The sequence below is a fragment of the Marmota flaviventris genome, chromosome 1 (genome assembly GCF_047511675.1).
Source record: "Marmota flaviventris isolate mMarFla1 chromosome 1, mMarFla1.hap1, whole genome shotgun sequence".
NCBI lineage: Eukaryota > Metazoa > Chordata > Mammalia > Rodentia > Sciuridae > Marmota > Marmota flaviventris.
The window spans coordinates 179420990-179434933 of NC_092498.1; positions in this window are offsets into that span (position 1 = coordinate 179420990).

Here is a 13944-nt window from a genome sequence, read left to right on the forward strand (position 1 = left end):
CTAGTTTGTGGATTTGATGGAGTGGTGTCAGGAGTGGAGACTGGGAGAAAGCATGGATTAAAAATGTATACTGTTAATATTTTGTTTTCATCATAGCTGTGCTTAGATCTCCTCACACGGATTTTTTTTCCCCTCAGGCACCAACTTGCTTTAACACCTCTGTGTCATGCTTACCATGGTCCAAAGCCTGTAAGGAAATCCCAAGCCTCTTTGCTCCTCTAAGATGCTAGAGCTTCTTTGTTTAGTCCTCTGGGTAGGTTAAGACCCATTATTAGTAGCTAAATATCCATTTCTTCTTCCTGTATCTCCAGACCAGATTCTGTGTTGTCAGGGTTATAGCATGTACTAAGGAATCTGCAAGGATATGTCCTTAATGAGGAACATTGACCTGGGCCATCTAGATTGGAAGGAAAACCCCATATGATTAAATATGGAAAAATTGAGATTAGAATATACAATTTATATTTATTTTAAAGATTAAAAAAAATCAGATTTGTAGAATTGTTCTAGGCTCTGTCCCTAGACTCTCCAGGGAAGCATATACACTTTCTTTTGCCAATGGAAAAGTTTGCTGGGTCCTGATGTGGGCAAGCTGAGGGTTGGGCCCTTAACCATTCATAGATGAGGAACTGTTCCAGTTAGCCTCTTTATTCTGTTACTCAGATATTCACTTACTGAGACCCATGAATTCTCTATTCTTAATTATGAATTATCTATACTTGGGTTTTTTTTCTTCCTCCATATTAATTCTTTTCTTCTCCTGCTCCACTTTTGCCCCATGCTCTCTTTCTAAACCTGCTGGCCATGTTTGAAAAAAAAGCGATTGGTTTAGCCAATGTCTGAATAAATGTTTGGGAGGCTCTTACAGACCATTTTTACTTTAGCACTTTGATCCGCTGAGCAATGCAACTGACTTATTTAATATAAATGTGCCTGTACTTTCACCAGTTGCTGCTCATTTGGTCACTCTGGCCAGCCTCTGCCAAGCTCAGCATGTTGGGGGATTTTGCAGTGGACTTCCATACTGCCCAGCAAGCACCTTGCTCTGTGTCCTCCCTATTGGCAACCTTTCCCTCCCTGTTTATGCTAAGCTTTGGGTCCTGAATAGAGGAACTGGCTTGTGAGATGCAAACACCTTGCTGTTTTTATCACATCAAAATGACAAGGTGTGCAGTAGAATATCCAAATACCTTTTGTGTACTTGTTTTGGAGCCCCTTTAAAGATGTAACCTTGGAAGAAAATAATTTCCCACAGACTTTCTTTAAGTTTTTTCCCCGTGCCTTTTAATCTGACCCTTCCATTTCTTGAAAGCTGATCAGAAAGTAAGGAAATCTTATAGCCAAATGTAAATGTGAATTTGAAAATTTCTCTTTTTGAATTTTCAGCATTGTTTGATCATTTTTGCTGTGAGAGCATTGATCCATCAGATTTAAGAAATGGAATGGAGGGGCTGGAGTTGTAGCTCAGTGATAGAGCACTTGCTTTGTACGTGTAAGACATTGTGTTTGATTCCCAGCACCATATATAAAAATAAGCAAATAAAATGAAGGTCCATCAATAACTTTTAAAAAAATGAAATGGGTCTGTCTTCTTGTTTGTTCTGCTTAATAATCCACAGCAAATAATCTGATTTTTCAAAGACATTCTCTATTTCAAATAACACTGAAGGACAGCCAAAAAGGTGAAATCTTTGGAAATTTCCCCTTTTCTTTTATTATCAAAATTTTTCTTGACCAACATTGTGTCTAAGTCCAGCATTTACAGCCCAAACATTTTGGTCTCAACTTATTCCCTTTTAGTTGCGAGCCAAAAAATTAAAATTAAAAATAGAGGCTTTTGTGTTAATTTTTTAAATGCTGATTACCTTTTTCAAGTTTTCTTTAGATGGGAATATACTAGATATTCTTGACACATGATTTCCATCTGAAGATTATAAAGACATTGGTATTTGATATGGTTTGTCTTCTCTGAAACTCATGTTGAAACTTAACCTTTTTATGAGTTATTAAGAGGTGAAACCAGGTAAGATTTTCAAGAGGTGATTAGGGCTCTGCCATCATGAATGAATTAATCCATTCGTTTACTTAATGTCTTCATAGATTGTGTGTTATCTCTAGAGAAGTTCTGCTATAAAAACAGTTTCGCGGGAACAGGCCCAGCGGCCTGCCGGCATGGTAGACACGTCACACCAATTGGAATAGGGGCAGAGCAGAGCCACTGCCCACACCCGCAAGGTAGGCAGACCTGCGACCGACCGGCGGAACAGGCCCAGCGGCCTGCCAGCGTGGCAGACACGTCACCCCAATTGGAGTAGGGGCAGAGCCCGCACCTGGAACAGGCCCAGCGACCCATTGGCGTGGTAGTCACGTCACCCCAATTGGAGTAGGGGCAGAGCAGAGTGCCTCCCGCACCCGGAACAGGCCCAGCGACCCACCAGCGTGGTAGACACGTCACCCCAATTGGAGTAAGGGCAGAGCAGAGCCGCCGCCCGTGCCTGCAAGGTAGGCAGACCTGCGACTGACCGGCAGGACAGGCCCAGCGGCCCATCAGCGTGGTAGACAGATCACTCCAATTGGAGGAGGAGCACAGCCGCCGCCCGCCCCTGCAAGGGAGACTTTTCAACTATACAAGAGCAATATAAATATATAGGGGGAAAATTTCAAAAACACAACAGTTTCACCAAGCAGAAAGAAACGCGAGCAGTATGAAAAGACAAGGAAAGAAAGGACCACAAGCAATGCAGGTCAACTCAACTTTAGAAGAGGTAATAGCTGCAGCAGATGGAATGTCAGATAAAGAATTCAGGATATACATGCTTCAGATGATCTGGAGTATCAAGGAAGACATTAGACAGCAAAATCAGACAATGAAAGATCACTTCGACAATGAATTACACAAACAAATCCAGGAAGCAAAAGATCAACTATACAGGGAGATAGAGGTTATAAAAAACAAACAAACAGAAATCCTAGAAATGCAGGAAGCAATAAACCAACTTAAAAACTCAATTGAGAGGGCTGGGGATGTGGCTCAAGCGGTAGTGCGTTCGCCTGGCATGCATGCGGCCCGGGTTCCATCCTCAGCACCACATACAAAGATGTTGTGTCAGCCGAGAACTAAAAAAAAATAAATAAATATTAAAAAAAAAAAAAACTCAATTGAGAATACTACCAGCAGAGTAGAACACTTAGAAGATAGAACATCAGACAATGAAGACAAAGTATTTCAACTTGAAAAGAACATAGACAGCTCAGCAAGACTGTTAAGAAACCATGAGCAGAACATCCAAGAAATATGGGATAACATCAAGAGACCAAACTTAAGAGTCATTGGGATACAGGAAGGTATAGAGGTCCAAACCAAAGGAATGGGCAATCTATTCAATGAAATAATACGAGAAAACTTCCCAGACTTGAAGAATGAGACAGAATCCCAAATCCTAGAAGCCTACAGGATGCCGAATGTGCAAAATCATAAGAGATCCACACCTAGACACATTATAATGAAGATGCCCAACATACAGAATAAGGAGAGAATTTTAAAAGCTACAAGAGAAAGGAAGCAGATTACATTCAGGGGTAAACCAATCAGGATAACAGCTGATCTTTCAACACAGACTATGAAAGCTAGAAGATCCTGGAATAACATATTTCAAACACTGAAAGAAAATGGGTTCCAACCAAGAATTTTGTATCCAGCAAAATTAAGCTTCAGGATGGAAGATGAAATTAAAACCTTCCACAATAAACAAAAGTTAAAAGAATTTGCAGCTAGAAAACCATCTCTTCAAAACATCCTCGGCAAAACATTACAGGAAGAGGAAATGGAAAATAACAATGAAAACCAACAGTGGGAGATAGTACAGTAAAGGGGGGAAATAATCAAAGAGGAAAACAAATCATGCTTAGTAACATAAATAAACAAATATGGCTGGAAGAACAACCCATATCTCAATAATAACCCTAAATGTTAATGGCTTAAACTCACCAATTAAGAGACACAGGCTAGTAGAATGGATCACAAAACAAGACCCAACAATATGCTGCCTACAGGAGATGCATTTGATAGGAAAAGACATACATAGACTGAAGGTGAAAGGTTGGGAAAAATCATATCACTCATATGGACTTCGGAAACAAGCAGGAGTGTCCATACTCATATCAAATAAAATAGATTTCAAGCCAAAGTTAATCAAAAGGGATAAAGAGGGACACTATATACTGCTCAAGGGAACCATACACCAACAAGACATAACAATCATAAATATATATGCTCCAAACAATGGTGCAGCTATGTTCATCAAACAAACTCTTCTCAAGTTCAAGAGTCTAATAGACCACCATACAATAATCATGGGAGACTTTAACACACCTCTCTCACCACTGGACAGATCTTCCAAACAAAAGTTGAATAAGGAAACTATAGAACTCAATAACAAAATTAATAACCTAGACTTAATTGACATATATAGAATATACCACCCAACATCAAGCAGTTACACTTTTTTTCTCAGCAGCACATGAATCCTTCTCAAAAATAGATCATATATTATGTCACAGGGCAACTCTTAGACAATATAAAGGAGTAGAGATAATACCATGCATCTTATCTGATCACAATGGAATGAAACTGAAAATCAACGATAAAAGAAGGAAGGAAAAATCATGCATCACTTGGAGAATGAACAATAGGTTACTGAATGATCAATGGGTTATAGAAGACATCAAGGAGGAAATTAAAATATTCTTAGAGATAAATGAAAACACAGACACAACATATTGGAATCTATGGGACATATTGAAAGCAATTCTAAGAGGAAAATTCATTGCTTGGAGTTCATTCCTTAAAAAAAGAAAAACCAACAAATAAATGATCTCATACTTCATCTCAAAATCCTAGAAAAAGAAGAGCAAAACAACAGCAAAAGAAGTAGAAGGCAAGAAATAATTAAAATCAGAGCTGAAATTAATGAAATCGAAACAAAAGAAACAATTGAAAAAATTGACAAAACTAAAAGTTGGTTCTTTGAAAAAATAAATAAAATCGACAGACCCTTAGCCATGCTAACGAAGAGAAGAATAGAGAGAACTCAAATTACAGCATACAGGATGAAAAAGGCAATATCACAACAGACACTTCAGAAATACAGAAGATAATCAGAAATTATTTTGAATCCTTATACTCCAATAAATTAAAAGATAGTGAAGGCATCGATAAATTTCTTAAGTCATATGATCTGCCCAGATTGAGTCAGGAGGATATAGACAACCTAAACAGACCAATATCAATTGAGGAAATAGAAGAAACCATCAAAAGACTACCAACTAAGAAAAGCCCAGGACCGGATGGGTATACAGCAGAGTTTTACAAAACCTTTAAAGAGGAACTAATACTAATACTTTTCAAGCTATTTCAGGAAATAGAAAAAGAGGGAGAACTTCCAAATTCATTCTACGAGGCCAACATCACCCTGATTCCTAAACCAGACAAAGACACTTCAAAGAAAGAAAACTACAGACCAATATCTCTAATGAACCTAGATGCAAAAATCCTCAATAAAATTCTGGCGAATCGGATACAAAAACATATCAAAAAAATTGTGCACCATGATCAAGTAGGATTCATCCCTGGGATGCAAGGCTGGTTCAATATACTGAAATCAATAAATGTTATTCACCACATCAATAGACTTAAAAATAAGAACCATATGATCATCTCGATAGATGCAGAAAAAGCGTTCGACAAAGTACAGCATCACTTTATGTTTAAAACTCTAGAAAAACTAGGGATAACAGGAACATACCTCAAAATTGTAAAAGCAATCTATGCTAAGCCTCAGGCTAGCATCATTCTGAATGGGGAAAAATTGAAAGCATTCCCTCTAAAATCTGGAACAAGACAGGGATGCCCTCTCTCACCACTTCTGTTCAACATAGTTCTCGAAACACTGGCCAGAGCAATTAGACAGACGAAAGAAATTAAAGGCATAAAAATAGGAAAAGAAGAACTTAAATTATCACTATTTGCAGGTGACATGATTCTATACCTAGCAGACCCAAAAGGGTCTACAAAGAAACTATTAGAGCTAATAAATGAATTCAGCAAAGTGGCAGGATATAAAATCAACACACAAAAATCAAAGGCATTCCTGTATATCAGCGACAAATCCTCTGAAATGGAAATGAGGACAACCACTCCATTCACAATATCCTCAAAAAAATAAAATACTTGGGAATCAACCTAACAAAAGAGGTGAAAGACTTATACAATGAAAACTACAGAACCCTAAAGAGAGAAATAGAAGAAGATCTTAGAAGATGGAAAAATATACCCTGTTCATGGATAGGCAGAACTAACATCATCAAAATGGCGATATTACCAAAAGTTCTCTATAGGTTTAATGCAATGCCAATCAAAATCCCAACAGCATTTCTTGTAGAAATCAAGAAAGCAATCATGAAATTCATATGGAAAAATAAAAGACCCAGAATAGCAAAAACAATGCTAAGCAGGAAGTGTGAATCAGGTGGTATAGCGATACCAGACTTCAAACTATACTACAGAGCAATAGTAACAAAAACAGCATGGTACTGGTACCAAAACAGGCGGGTGGACCAATGGTACAGAATAGAGGACACAGAAACCAATCCACAAAACTACAACTATCTTATATTTGATAAAGGGGCTAAAAGCATGCAATGGAGGAAGGATAGCATCTTCAACAAATGGTGCTGGGAAAACTGGAAATCCATATGCAACAAAATGAAACTAAATCCCTTTCTCTCGCCATGCACAAAAGTTAACTCAAAATGGATCAAGGAGCTTGATATCAAATCAGAGACACGCCGTCTGATAGAAGAAAAAGTTGGCTACGATCTACATACTGTGGGGTCGGGCTCCAAATTCCTCAATAGGACATCCATAGCACAAGAGTTAATAACTAGAATCAACAAATGGGACTTACTCAAACTAAAAAGTTTTTTCTCAGCAAAAGAAACAATAAGAGAGGTAAATAGGGAGCCTACATCCTGGGAACAAATCTTTACTCCTCACACTTCAGATAGAGCCCTAATATCCAGAGTATACAAAGAACTCAAAAAATTAGACAATAAGATAACAAATAACCTAATCAACAAATGGGCCAAGGACCTGAACAGACACTTCTCAGAGGAGGACATACAATCAATCAACAAGTACATGAAAAAATGCTCACCATCTCTAGCAGTCAGAGAAATGCAAATCAAAACCACCCTAAGATACCATCTCACTCCAGTAAGATTGGCAGCCATTATGAAGTCAAACAACAACAAGTGCTGGCGAGGATGTGGGGAAAAGGGTACACTTGTACATTTCTGGTGGGACTGCAAATTGGTGCAGCCAATTTGGAAAGCAGTATGGAGATTTCTTGGAAAGCTGGGAATGGAGCCACCATTTGACCCAGCTATCCCCTTCTCGGTCTATTCCCTAAAGACCTAAAAAGAGCATGCTACAGGGACACTGCTACATCGATGTTCATAGCAGCACAATTCACAATAGCAAGACTGTGGAACCAACCTAGATGCCCTTCAATAGACGAATGGATAAAAAAAAAAAATGTGGCATTTATACACAATGGAGTATTACTCTGCATTAAAAAATGACAAAATCATAGAATTTTCAGGGAAATGGATGGCATTAGAGCAGATTATGCTAAGTGAAGCTAGCCAATCCCTAAAAAACAAATGCCAAATGTCTTCTTTGATATAAGGAGAGTAACTAAGAACAGAGTAGGGTCGAAGAGCATGAGAAGAAGATTAACATTAAACAGCGATGAGAGGTGGGAGGGAAAGGGAGAGAGAAGGGAAATTGCATGGAAATGGAAGGAGACCCTCAGGGTTATACAAAATTACATACAAGAGGAAGTGAGGGGAAAGGGAAAAAAAATACAAGGGGGAGAAATGAATTACAGTAGAGGGGATAGAGAGAGAAGAGGGAGGGGAGGGGAGGGGAGCGGGGATAGTAGAGGATAGGAAAGGCAGCAGAATACAACAGACACTAGTATGGCAATACGTAAATCAATGGATGTGTAACTGATGTGATTCTGCAATCTGTATACGGGGTAAAAATGGGAGTTCATAACCCACTTGAATCAAAGTGTGAAATATGATATATCAAGAACTATGTAATGTTTTGAACAACCAACAATAAAAATTAAAAAAAAAAAGAATACAAACAACAATAAGTGTTGGCGAGGATATGGGGGAAGAGGCACACTCACACATTGCTGATGGAACTGCAAATTGGTGCAGCCAATCTGGAAAGCAGTATGGAGACTGCTTAGAAAACTTGGAATGGAACCAACATTTGACCCAGCCATCTCACTACTTGACCTATACCAAAAGGAATTAAAAACAGTAATGCAGCCACATCAATGTTCATCGCAGCTAAATTCACAATAGCTAAACTGTGGAACCAACCTAGACACCCTTCAATAGATGAGTGGATAAAGAAAATGTGGTATATATACACAGTGGAATATTACTCAGCAATAAAAGAGAATAAAATTAAAAAAAAAAAAACAGTTTGGCTAGGTCTCCTGCAACCTACCCGTTTTTTACCAGGTGATTCCCTGCACGGCCACCCATCCATAAGGTCATCTCCAGGTATAACCCCTCCATCTTGGACAGGAACTGTGAGCCCAAATGAATCTTTTTTTTTTTTATATAACTTACTCAGTCTGTGGTATTGTATTATTAGCAACAGAAAAGAACTAGAAACTTATTAACTATGTTCTGAATTCCCATTTCTTCAAATATTTTAAATATCTAATTTGCAAACAAAAATAAAAACAAACAAAAAAACACCCCAAATTAAAAAGAAAAGCCTTCAACATGGTGAAATCTCCTGGCAGAATTTCTGAGATCTGACCACCAGAGTTAATCCCATACTGATGAGAGCTCTGTCATCAGTTTTGATGGCAAGAGTTTGGAGCAAAATATCAACGAAACAATGACTGTATCTGAAAACATCCATTTTTCTTCTAAGAAAAGAAATTTGAATTTTCAGTAATGAACAACTGTCATGGAATCGTGGATATTTCTGGATTAGAAGATTTGAAGAATATTCAAAGAAAATGGCAGTGATAGTAATCAAATGGTCTCCATTGAAAAATTCCTCTTACTTCTTCCTAAGAAAGTGACTGGAAAGGCACCATGTTATGTAATCTTGTACTGTCATAAGTACCTTACAGGTCATTCAGGAAACTGTGTGACCTTATGCACCCAAAGCCATTTTTTTATAGTTGGATTGTGTGCTCACTTTGCCTTCTAAGGATTGCCATATTTGTACATTGTAAGACTAGGTCCAGAATCTCAGCCTATCTCTTCCTATTGTCCATTATAATATGACAGAATTTTGATGGTACTTCTGGGGAAAGGGGTCCCCCCTGTCCATTTAGCCACCTTGGTTGATGGAGTAGTATCAACTCTTAGTCGGCTTGCTTTCAGAATAGGAGAAGGCAGAACCTTGACTCTTGTGGCCTTCTTTTCACTCAGGACTTTTCGTGATTATCCCTCCCATGAAATTCTGGAGAAATTTCCAGGCAAATCCCCCCCGCACCTTCCCCATCTTCTATTAAAAGATTTCATGAAATACAGTTTTCTTCATGGACCCCAAGGCAATCATTGGACATCTGCCAAAGGTCATTTGACAATGGAGGAAGCTATCCAGCTTTATAGTCTCCTTATCAAAAGGTCCTGAAAAGTCACTCTTCTTTGGTTTGGCCATTGCATTGAGGAGGAATATGAGCTCTAATCCTCTGCTCTCAGTGGCACAAGATCTGACTCTGGTCAGGAATGAAACTGGATCTGTTTCTCTTCTCTCTCTCAAGCTGAGTCAGAGGGAAAATTACCTAGGGTGGACCTCAATGAGACCCAAGGAGAGAATGACAATACATGCAAAGTCTAGAAAAAGTAAAGGAGTCACTTTGAAGTCAAAATTTACAATACCAAGGAACAGACATGAGGACGCAAAATTAAAATGAAGAATGTAAAAGAAGAAAGGAAAGAAATCTAAACCCTGGTGCATGTAAAAAGCTCAGGGCAAGATTCCCTCTCCAACCGTACCAAAGAGCGTCCAATTGTGCATTCCAAACTCGTTCCGGGAGGAGCACCCCCACCGATGTCGATGGGAGTTCTGCACTCAAAAGCATTGAAGCAATGGCAATAAAGATCTACAGTGTACAAAGAGGAAAAAAAAAAGCACTACCACCATCACAAACCACCACAAAATACAAAACACCCTGCATAGCATGGGCACCGAGCAGGGAATTTCTGCTCTTAGCAACCAGAGCAGGAATGCAGGGAAGGCACCAAGTGAGCCTGTCTGCTTCGAGATCTTAACTTAGGTCCATCCCCCTAAAATTCAGAGCCTGAGTCAATGGATGGAATAGCTAGCACATCGAGTCGGGGTGGGGGGGGGGGGGCTTTAAAAGCATAATAATACCCACACCTACACCCAGAGATTCTGATGTAATTGATGCCAGGAGGAGGAGGCAGTGGTCTCTTTGCAGAGCCTCCCTGGTGATTCTAATATGCAGTGAGGTTGAGATCCACTGTTCACAATCTGAAATTGCTGCGCAGGTTTCATATCTGGGCCACAGAGAGCAGGTGGTCATCAGGTCTGGCCCTTAGCACCATCTCTGGGGCTAAGGAATGCAGGTAGAATTAAATCTTTGTTCATGAAAACTGTTGAGAAAATAAAGTATTGATCTTACTTGAGAGACTTTTATGTTAGTCAATTAAATTAGTACTGTACCTTTCTACTAGTAAAATAAGAGTACCATTACTATATGGAAATATAATGTTCCATAATATTTTTATTGTGAGACAGGGGATGTGTCTTACTGCACTCAAATGTACAGTTTACGCATGACTATAAAGTTAGCTGTAATCCATAAACAGGCGATATAGATCTTAGATATCTCTTTTAAGATCAGTTGGAAGGAAAATTCCTTATTCCTTAGCAACACCATAGGAAGCAGGATTGCCTCCAAGAAAAAAAAAAATCCTTATCTTTCCTAATTATTCCACATGAAAAGGCAATAGAACATTCCATTATTCTAATATTTGAAGGGGGCTAAATGTGCTTCTGATCATTCTCATGTACATTGTTCGAGTATCACAATTAAAGACTGAAAAAAATATTTATTTTATTTTTGTTATTCTTTTTTCAGTACTACTCATTGAGCTCCCCTGAAACTAGAACCAAAAAATATATTTTCCTGGATGTCATATGCTACAATAGAAAACAGCACAATATGTAGGAAGGTTACGTGTTTCCTGGGTTGTTGGGGGGCTGATAGTTTCAAGCACAAATAGGCATATTACTTGAGCATTTTCACTTTAGGCTATTTGGAAATGTGTCATTTAAAATGCGGAATCCTGGCATAAGATTTTCACACTGAAATTTTTTCAAAACTATCTAAAATGTGTCTTATTTGTGAAAATGCATCTTATTAATCCATTGTGATATAAAATAACAGCTGCTAATATGATTTTAAAGTTTGTAATAAAGTGCATCAAAATGTCTATAGAACGGATCGTGACAGCACAGCCAACAAGCGATATTTCAGGGACTTTTAATATGTGAGTAAAATGCCAACATGGCAGAAAATAAAAACTCTCAAGTATATCTTTTCTGATTTGAACATTTATTCTAATTTGGACCCTATGAATGCCTCAGACAGTTCTTCTTTTAAAAGGCAATAGTCATTGATGGTAAAGTAAATGCTACAACCCCTGGTGCCAGTCTGTAACAGTTAGCTATTGCTGCAATAATGCTGTGTAACAAACCACTCTAGTGCAATTGATTAATTATTTATTCCGGTGTCTGTGGGTCAGTTGGGATTTGGCTTGGCTGCAAGCTGCAGGTTGGGTCTGTTTCTCTTATGGGAATCTCTCATAAATTTTGGATCAGTAGCTAGTAAAATCATGATCTTCTCATGGAAATGGCCCAAGTACAAGAGAGATAAGTTAAAACATAGAACACATTCCAAGACCTGTGTGTGAATTGGCACACCATCATATCCACCTGAATATCATTGGCTAAAACAAATCATATGGCCAAAGTTGATATAAATGATGGAGGATCAGGGAATGTACCCTGCTACTACTGGGAGGAATTGTATCCAGAGTCACCTGTTGTTGTTTGTAATCATACAAGGGCAGGACTTGATAGTCATATAACCATATCTCCTAAAGCTCAGAGAGTGTAAGAGTGCAGTTTTAGGTGCTAGGTTGCCAAAGTTAAAATATCACCTCTAACCACTATAGTCTTTGTGAGTTTGAGCAAGTTACTTAATCACTCTGTTCTTTAGTTTCCTCATCTACAAATGTAAAAACACAAAAATACCTATTATGGTTTGGATGTGAGGTATCCCCCAAAGCTCATGTGTGAGACGATGCAAAAAGGTTCAGAGAAGAAATGATTGGGTTACCAAGAGCCTTAACCTGATCAGTGGATTAATCACTTGATGGGATTAATTGAGTGGTAACTGAAGGCAGTGTGGGGTGTGGCTGGAGGAGGTGGGGCATTGGGGCATAGTATTATCTGATGAGTGGAGATCTCTCTGCTTTCTAATCATCTTTTGTTGCTTCCCTCCACCATACTCTGCCGCCATGATGTTCAGCCTTACCTTGATCCTGGAGGAATGGAGCCCGCAGTCTATGGATAGAGACCTCTGAAATTGTGAGCCCCCAAATAAACTTTTCCTTTTCTAATATTGTTTTTGTAGGGTCTTTAAGTCATAGCAGCGAAAAAGTTGACCAAAACAGTACCTAATGCATAGAGTTGTTAGAAAGATGAACAAGTTAGTACATATAAGTATTACCTTAAAAATGAACAATTTTCTTCAGTCAGGGTAATATGTGGGATTCAAGTCTTCCATCTTTAATTCAATATGTTGTCTCTGAAATATAAACTTCCAGGGGCAGGAGCTATGACTACTCTACATGCTGTGTAGAGCTCCTAGTAAAACATCATGTTTGGCAAGTTGTCTAATCCATTATTTGTGGCTAAACACGAGGATAGAAGTTTCCACATGTATTCCCTCTGTCAAAATATGTTCATGCCAACCTCCTGACCATGTGTACCTTTCCTTTAGAAACTGAAGCAGATTAAATCTAACCAAACAAAACAAGAATCCATTCAACATATATTTATTAGACATGTATTTTGGGTAAAGAACCTTGCTAGACAATGGGGGACAGAGTCTAGGTGGGGGGAATTACAGAGATGTAGAAAGAAAATCTTATTCTCTTAAAGAGCTCCAGCTCCTTCAGGAAAGAAAAGCACAAGAGCATGGGTCACAGTGGAGCCAAAAAGAAAGGTACATGCCACCACACAGGGAGTGGCAAAGGTTTTGAATGAGGAGAGGGAAGAACTGTTTTTACTGTGTGTGAGCTTGCTCATCTGTGGACTGGAGATAAGAATAGTCCTTATCTCATTGGATTGGTGTATGGATTAATATGTAAAGCACTTAAGACAGTTCTAACCACTGTTAGCACGAGTAGCAGGATGTCTGATAGCCATGGAAAGAGATGAGGGGGACAATGCACAGAGGGCATACTTAAGCCGGACCTTGAAATCGGCCTGACGTTGGAACATGCAAAGATGGAAGGGATGGTGGCATACACCTTGCTATTTGGGTTCACTGTTGCCCATACACGTGTGTCTTATCTTTTGTGATGAACCTTGAAGCTCTTTAAGAGAACAGGAATTTCTTCCCACCTCTATTGTTTCCTTCACTCAGACCCTGTTCCCCATGGTGTCCCTGAGATTTGAACATGTAAGAATGGAAAAGCACATCCATGCACTGGAGTTAGGTTTTGGGTTTAGACAGCCTGCCTTGAATTTTTACTCCATTATGTAAAGCTGGAAAGTTGCTTAATTTCTCTGACTGAGCT